Source organism: Vombatus ursinus, unplaced genomic scaffold (assembly GCF_900497805.2).
Source record: "Vombatus ursinus unplaced genomic scaffold, bare-nosed wombat genome assembly UNPS02014779.1, whole genome shotgun sequence".
NCBI lineage: Eukaryota > Metazoa > Chordata > Mammalia > Diprotodontia > Vombatidae > Vombatus > Vombatus ursinus.
In genome coordinates, this window is record NW_020954557.1 from 41,773,789 (window position 1) to 41,782,084 (window position 8,296).

At 39.2% G+C, this 8,296-nt stretch overlaps 1 protein-coding gene and 1 long non-coding RNA gene across 2 annotated transcripts in view; one reads left to right on the plus strand and one right to left on the minus strand.

The window, feature by feature from the left end:
- Window positions 1-8,296, plus strand: part of WIPF1 (WAS/WASL interacting protein family member 1) — a 170,572-nt gene that overhangs the window by 59,619 nt on the left and 102,657 nt on the right. The gene's annotated exons all lie outside the window — the stretch shown is intronic.
- The window catches only part of LOC114045683, a 4,704-nt gene continuing 3,268 nt past the window's right edge, over window positions 6,861-8,296 (minus strand). The window contains exon 3 of the long non-coding RNA XR_003569420.1: window positions 6,861-8,247. This is a non-coding gene — a long non-coding RNA (uncharacterized LOC114045683). The remainder of the gene's footprint in view (window positions 8,248-8,296) is intronic.

The following is an 8,296-nucleotide window of genomic DNA, read 5'->3' on the forward strand; positions in this document are numbered from 1 at the left end:
CTCCTATTCAACCAAATCCAATGATTCCCTGTTACTTCCAGAATCAAATATAAAATCCTCTTTGGTTTTTAAAGCCCTTTATAACCTGGTGCCTTCCTAACTTTCCTATGTATAATGCCCCTCCATGTACTCTCTGATCCAGTGACGCTGGCCTCCATGTTGTTCTTCACATTTGTTTCTTGCTATTCCTTTATCTCCCAACTCTGGGCATTTTCACTGGCTATCCTTCATGCCTGAAATTTTCTTCTTCCACTTTTCTGCTTCTTGGCTTCCTTGGTTTCTTTTAAGTTCCAGCTAAAATCACCTTTAAGAAGCCTTTCCCTGCTAGTGCCTTCCCTTTGAGGTTACTTCCAAGTTTTTCTGTAGCAATTTTGTTTGCACATAGTTGCTTGCATGTTCTCTCCCCCCATCAGATTGTGAGCTTCTTGAGAGCAGGGACCAGTTTGGGTTTTTTTTTTTTTGGCTTTTTTTTTTCCCAATCCCCATTGGTTAGTACAATACCTGGCACATGGCAGGAATGTAAAACATGCTTATTGATTTGATTTGACTAGACTTGCTGGCTTCTGGAGTTGAAAGACCAGGTTTAAATCTTTATTTTACTACTGACTTGTGTGAGCTTAGGCAGTCACTTAATCTATCTGAGCCTCAGTCCCTTTAACTGTAAAATGCAGGCATTGAACTAAGTGGATTCTTAACTCCCATCTAACTCTTAATCCAAAAACCATTGGGATACAGAATGATTCTTAGTGGCCAAGAGTTGGGGAGAAAGATTTACTCAAATGCAAGGGTAGTGAGTGTGAGACCACCCTACCATTCTAACCCTCCTGCAAAGTGAGCATTACACTCAATCTCCTGTACACTTAAATTGCTGGGGTCATGAAACCAAGGGGAGTGTTCCCTAGGGCTTTCCTAATTTGCTTTGGTCATTAGACTATCAGTTTCCCTTTGTGCTCAGCCAACTAAAAATCCATCACAGCTAAATCCACTACTACTCTGTTTCCCTCTTCCTCCACCTCCTTCACCCCCCTACCAATTCCCAAGGGAATAAATGAATGGAGATGGGCAGCATGCCTCTTCCACAAAGTTGCCAACTCTTGTTCTTTCTCAGTTCAGAAAAGAAATTGTTTCATGGCTATTGTAGAATACATCATTGTATTGACCAAAATAATGAACTGGTTATTCTTGATAATCAAAAACTCTGACTTCACCAATTGGCAAGGTGTCCTCCCCTGCAGCTCCATCTTTCTTTTGCTAAAATAGTTTTATGTATTACATTTTTTGTGGTGATTTTTTTCAAGCATGAAGAGGCTAGTTATTTCCTCTAAGGACTAATTGTGCTTCTTTCTGAATGTGAACTACCTTTAACTTTTCCAGTAAGACCCACCCTCCCCTATACTGTGCTGATCACTTCAGAGGATGAAAGAGAAATATAAAGCCTGTCTTCAAGGAGTTTATAGTCTTTGTAAGGAGCCAGGTCGTATATTCCCAGAAACAACTGGGAAACAGAAGAATATAAAACAATAAAAAGTAAGTGCAAGCTTCCCTTATTCAAGACATTCCCTCTCCCAAATAGGTTTTTAGACAGAGTTGGAAAGCACTTTGGAGCTCATCTAGTGAGTTTCATGTCCTATAGATAAGGAAACTGAGACCCAAAAAGGTAAAGTGACTGGTACAGAGTCACATGTAAGAGGCAGGACTGGACTTCTGACAAGAGGTAGCATGGCAAGGTGCTGAACTTGGAATCAGGAAGATCTGAGTTCAAATCCTTCTTATGCTTACTAGCTGTGTGGTCATGGGCAATTGACTTCTCTGAGTCTCAGTTTCCTCATCTGTAAAAGGACTAGATGATCTTCAATGTTAGAGGCTGCTAAGGGGCACAGTGGATAGTTCACTGGGCCTTTCGTCAGGAAGACCTGAGTTCAAATCTGGCCTCAGACACTTAGCTGTGTGATGCTGGGTTAGTTGTTGAACCATGCCTACATCCATTTCCTCAACTGTAAAATGAGAATAATAATAGCACCTACCTCCCAGGGTTGTTGTGAAGATCAAATGAGATATTTGTAAAGCACTTATCAGTGTCTGGAATATAGTTAAGTAAGCTTGATAAATGCTTATTCTCTTCACTTCCCCTTCCAGATCTAATCAAGGATCTTAAATACAGCATTGTACCATGTATACTAGGATACCTCCTTGATGCTAGCTGTGACAAGAGCATGATAAATATTTCAGTGGATTTTCCTAAAGGAGTTAGAGGAATGCATTGTTTACAGCAGCCACGCTCTGCCTGATGGATGTCATTAGTGCATATTTACCCTGTGTGTGAAATGTGGGTACTACGACAGGGTAGAACAGCTTACTGTGGCTCTCTTAACAATCTCCTAAGATATATGTCATCAAAAATAACTGTGGAGGTCAGAAGGATTGAGGAGACTGACCACAGAGGACTGGATGGACCCATCCTGCCATGCTGTCCTCTGGTTAATTGTTCCTCTTAGACAAGTCCCACATGATATTTTGTTTCTAATAAACATTCTTACTAATCAGCAAATGACATTTTATTTTACACCAAGAAGATAAAAACATCATCTTTGCATCAGGGTCAACCTGAAATTTCCCTGTCGTATTACTGCAATTTCCCAGGGCCTTGAAGAAAAGAGGCAGCAAAACCTAAGATCAATCAAATGGTGAATTTAAAATAACTCTTTAAAAAAACCCTTATTTCTCCCTTCAATTATCAGTTTTTAAGATCTAATGGGAATTGTTAGATTGGAGTAAAGTTTGAGTAGGTCTGGTTGTAGGCAAAAAGTTGTAGTTTCTTACTATTTAAAGTATGAAATATTTTAAACAATGAAATAAACTTCTTTCTTCTCATTTTCTCTTCATTGCAAGGGACAGTTCTCTGGGTAGAGGAGGAGAAGGTAAGGCGATGTAAAAACAAAACAAAAGAACAACAAAAAAAAAAACTGGGGGCAGCTAGGTGGCGCAGTGGATAGAGCACTAGCCCTGGAGTCAAAAGGACCTGAGTTCAAATCTGGCCTCAGACACATGACACTTACTAGCTGTGTGACTCTGGGCAAGTCACTTAACCCCAATTGCCTCACAAAAAAAAAATCAATAAAAGTGATAGTAGTGGGGGTTTTAAGAAGCAAGATATAATAAAAAGTATGAATATTGCCTCTGGTACACATGGGTGAGTTTTGTAGGGAAATAAACATTTTCTAAGTCCAGAAGGTTTTTCTTTTTACTGTGTCTTCAATACTGAATGACTACTTGGACAAGATGCCGGGCTAAGGACTTTGAAGGAAAATTACAAGGCATTTTCTTAAAGCCTATAAAAATTCCACACAAGGTATAGCTTAAATACAACATATGTTGTAACTGCTTAGTGGAAAAATGTTGAGGCAGTTTAACCTACAGTTCAATACTTTATTTTAAATATATTCATGTGGTATTTTCATTTACTTACTTACTTATATCAAACAAATGTTTGTTAAGCACCTTTATGTTAACATAAGCGAAGTATTACGTTTCTATTTCCCATCTATGTGCCTTTGCATCTCCATCCATGGAGTATACATTCATCCCTTAGAATCTCTGACTTCCTTTGGCCTATGTGCTACCTCCTACAGGAAGATTTTTCTCATCTGCCTCTCACTCTTCAAATTAACAAGTTTGTGTGTGTATACACACACACATACACATACGTACACATACATATATATTATATATATATATATATACCCATTTATATGTTGTTTCCAAATAGTCAAATGTAATTTCCTTGAGGGCAGGACTCTTTTGATCTTTTTTTTCAATTAAAATTATTTGTTCATTTTATGTTTTTTTAAACTCCTATGTTTGAACTTCAAGATTTCTTTTTATTTCTTGTCTTTTCTTTTTTTCCTTTTTTAAAATTAATTTAGTTTGTTTTATCAACACACTTCCATAAGCTTTTGAGTTTTAAATTTTTCTCCCCCTTCCTCCCCACCACCCTCCTCAAGAAGGTACACAATCTGATATAGATTATATGTATACATTTCTATTAAACATATTTTCACATTAGTGATGTTGTAAGTAAGAATTAGAACTAATAGGAAGACCCATCAGAAAGAGGAAACAAAACACAACAGAAGGAAAAATATAGTAAATAGTATGTTTCGATCTGCATTCAAACTCCATAGTTCTTTCTTTGGATGTAGATAGCATTTTTCATCATGAGGCTTTTGGAGATATCTTAGATCCTTGTATTGCTGAGAAGGGTTAAGTCTGTCAATATTAGTCATCGCACAACCTGGCTGTTACTGTGTACAATGCTCTCCTGGTTCTGGTCACTTCACTCAGCATCAAACCATACAAGTCTTTCCAGGTTTTTCTGAAGTCTGCCTGTTCATCATTTCTTATAGCACAATAGTATTCCGTTACATTCATATATCACATTCACAGTTATGATTACTATCTGTGTCTTTCTCTCCATCTTTTTCCCCCCTGTTTATGCTTTTCTTTCTCCTTTCTCTTTTTCCCTCCTCACTTATGTTTTGCTTTTGACCACCGCCTTCCTCAGTCTCACCTCCCTTCTGTTAGCCCCCTCCCTTTTCTTCCCCTTTACCCTCACTACTTCTTTCCTCCCTTCTATCCCTCCTCCCTTTTCTTTCCCCTTTTCCCTCCAACTGTCTATAGGGCATGTTAGATTTCTATACCTAACTGATTATGTTATTCCCTTCTTGAGCCAAATCTAATGAGAGTAAGGTTCAAACAATGCTCATCTCCCTCCCTTCTTTCTCCCTCTGCTATAATAGGTTTTTGTGCCTTTTCCTGTGATGTAGTTTACCCTTGTCTGCTTCCTCCTTTCCTTTTTTCTCGGTACCATTATCTTAGATCAGATTAATCCACTTACTTGGATCCATTTAACCCACTTGATTAGATTTTTTCATCATTACATCAAAGTCAATTTATACCCACCCCCTTTATGTATACCCCTTTAACATGGCGTAATAACAATACAGTTCTCAAGAGTTACAAGTTTCATCTTCCCTTGCAGAGATGTAAACAGTTTGCCCTTATTAATAACATGTTGTTTCTTTCTGTCCCATTTATCTTTTTTTGTCTCTCTTGAGTCTTATATTTGAAAATAAAATTGTCTGTTGAGCTCTGATCTTTTTATCAGAAAGGTATGGAAGTCCCCTATTTCTTTGAATATCCATATCCTCCCCTGAAAGATCATGCTCATTTTCTCTCGGTAGTTGATCTTTGGTTGTAATCCAAGCTCCTTTGCCTTACGGAATATCATATTCCACACCCTAAGATCTTTTAATGTAGAAACTGTAAGGTCCTGTGTAGTTCTGACTGTGGTTCCATGATATTTAAATTGTTTGTTTCTGGCTGCTTGAGGTATTTTCTCTTTGACCTGGTAACTTTGGAATTTGGCTATTATATTCCTTGGTGTTTTCAATTTGGGATCTTTTTCAGGAGGTGATCCATGTATTCTTTCTGTGGCTATTTTACCCTCTGGTTCTAGGACCTCAGAGCAGTTTTCCTTTATGATTTCCTGAAAGATACTGTCCAGGCTTTTTTTTTCATAGTGATTTTCAGGTAGACCAATAATTTTTAAATTGTCTCTCCTGGATCAATTTTCCAGGTCAGTTGTTTTACCCATGAGGTATTTTACATTTTCATCTATTTTTTCATTCTTTTGTTTCTGTTTGACTGATTCTTGCTCTCTCATAGAGTCATTAGCTTCCATTTGCCCAATTCTAATTTTTAACAAATTGTTTTCTTCTATTAGATTTTGTACCTCCTTCCCCATTTGGCCAACTGTATTTCTTAAGGACTTGTTTTCTTCAGTGTACTTTTTTTCCAGTTGGCCAATTGTATTTTTTAAGGACTTATTTTCTACAGTTAATTTTTGTCCTTCCTTTTCCAAGCTATTGACTCTCTCTTGCATACCTCTCATTTCTTTTCCCATTTTTTCTTCTACCTCTCTCATTTGACTTTTAAAATCCTTCCTGAGCTCATCCAAGAAGGCTTTTTGGGCTTCAGACTAGTTCATATTCCCTTTTGAGGTTCCAGGTGTGGGTTTCTTGACAGTGTTGTCCTCTTCAGAATTTCTGCCTTGATCTTCACTCTTCCCATAATAAGAGTCTATTGTACGTTTCTTTTTGCTCATGGTGTTTGCCTATTTCTTGGCCTTTAAAGAGATTGAGCTCTCCTGCTGGGGAGCAGAGGACACTGACCCAAGCTTCTTGTATTGAGAGCCTACAGTCTGGTCACTGGCTTTGTGTGCTGGGGCCCCCGATGCAGGCAGTTGGAGGCTGTAGGGTTCTGGCAGCTCACCTGGTGTTGGGCTGGAATCAGCAACACTGGAACTCTAGGGGTAGGATTGGGTAGTATGGCTCCTGGAGATTTCCTGCTCACCCAGGCCTTTCCTTCCTTTTGCTTTCCTCAGCTCTTTTCAGATGGATGTTGTAGGGTGTTTATCCACCTGGCGCCCCTTGGAGCCTGCTTCCCTTAGTTTTGCTGAGGCACTGGGAGATCCGGTTGCTGTAGAATGCCCAGGTATCTGGTGGTTTTCCAAGCTGGTTTCCACTGATTCCCTTGCCCTCATTGAGGCACTTGGGAATCCAGGTGTTGGTATTTGCCTGCTCCACCACCTGGGCTTCAGGATTTCCTCCTAGTATACTGAGGTGGGGCTTTCCACTAGCTTGCTGGGACACCTCCCGTTTTGTACTGCTCCCTTTTCCCCAGAGTAAAAGGGGCCTTTCCTGTTAATCCCTCAAGCTACCTGGGCTACTGGACTGCTGCATCCCATCTTTCTTCTGGTTCAGCTATTCCAGGGTTTTTCCTGGGTGATATTTTCTGGGCTTTCAGAGGTTAATAAGGGAGGGTAAAAGCGACTCACCTCTTACTCCGCCATCTTGGCTCCTTGTTGTTTCTTTATATCCCCGGCACCTAACCTACATCCTTTGACATAGTAGATGCTTAATAAATATTTATTGAACTGGATTGGATTTTATTTCCCATTGTGGGGAATATAAAGGCAAATAAAGCAGCACAAATCCCTTCCTGTGAGATTTCATTTTAGTGAGGAGATAACATTTTAATGTCTTCAATATTTCAGGAGATCTGAGTTATCATTGATATTGATATTGATATCAATATTCCCTTAACCAATGGAGATTGAAAATCCTCCTCTTTAGAAAATGGTCTTCAAGGGTTACTGTGGCCAAAAAAGTTAATCACCTAGTAGTCAACCTTTTTTTGGTTACTACAGGATGATGGAAAGAGCACTAGATTTGAAGTCAGAAGACCTGGACTCAAATCAGGTTTAGCCTCTTTCTATTTGTGTGACCCGTAGCACGTCATTCAAACTGTTTCAGCATTCACTTCCTCATCTGTAAAGTGAAAGACCTCTGAGGTCCCTTCTAGCTCTATATGAATGATCCCACTATGACTAAACTGAATTAAATTGAATTGAATTGAATGATTTCTCTAGTCTAGAGGAAGCTAGAATGGTCCTCAGACAACAAGACTTTAGCAGGCTTGTATATAATCAAAATCTTTTTCAGCTTGATGTGGTCTAGCAGAATTTGCACTACCCTGGTATGGACCAAGGCTCACCTCCAGGTCACAATGAAGCATCAGAGGGAAGCTTTTATGTAAGTAGGGAGATCATAAAATGGTTATCATAGCCCACAGTCATGTACTTTGCTTACAGAATTCTGTAAGACAGACTAGTTGCATCATCCCCATTTCATAAATGACAAAACTAGGACTGGACCAGAAAACTTCCATGACTTACCCATGGTCTCACAGCTAGCCGATGAACATAACAGAATCCAAAATTCAAGTCTTTTGTTTCTCAAGTCTAGTGCTCTTTCTGAAACACCATGCCACAAGTGCACGAATAACCGTAACACAAAATAGAATATGATAAGAACAACATAGAGAAGCTGTGTGGTGTAGAGGATAAGGGACTGACTTTGAAGTCAAGCAGACCTGGGTTCAAGTTCTGCCACTGACAAGAACTAGCAGGGTTAAAGAATGTGTGACCAGGGGCAAGTCATTTAACCTCTCAGTGTCCTCAGACAAAGGTCTGAGGTCTAAAGCAGAAAGGGACATTGGAGGCCATCTAGACCAATTGACTCACTGTCTTAAGTATAAGTTACAGATGAGTTGCTGATCCGTATCAGTAGAGGGCGTTTTCAAACCTGGAGTACCTTGGAGTGTTCCACATCAAATAAAGCACAGCTCCTGAAAGAAAGAAAGAAAGAAAGAAAGAAAGAAAGAAAGAAAGAAAGAA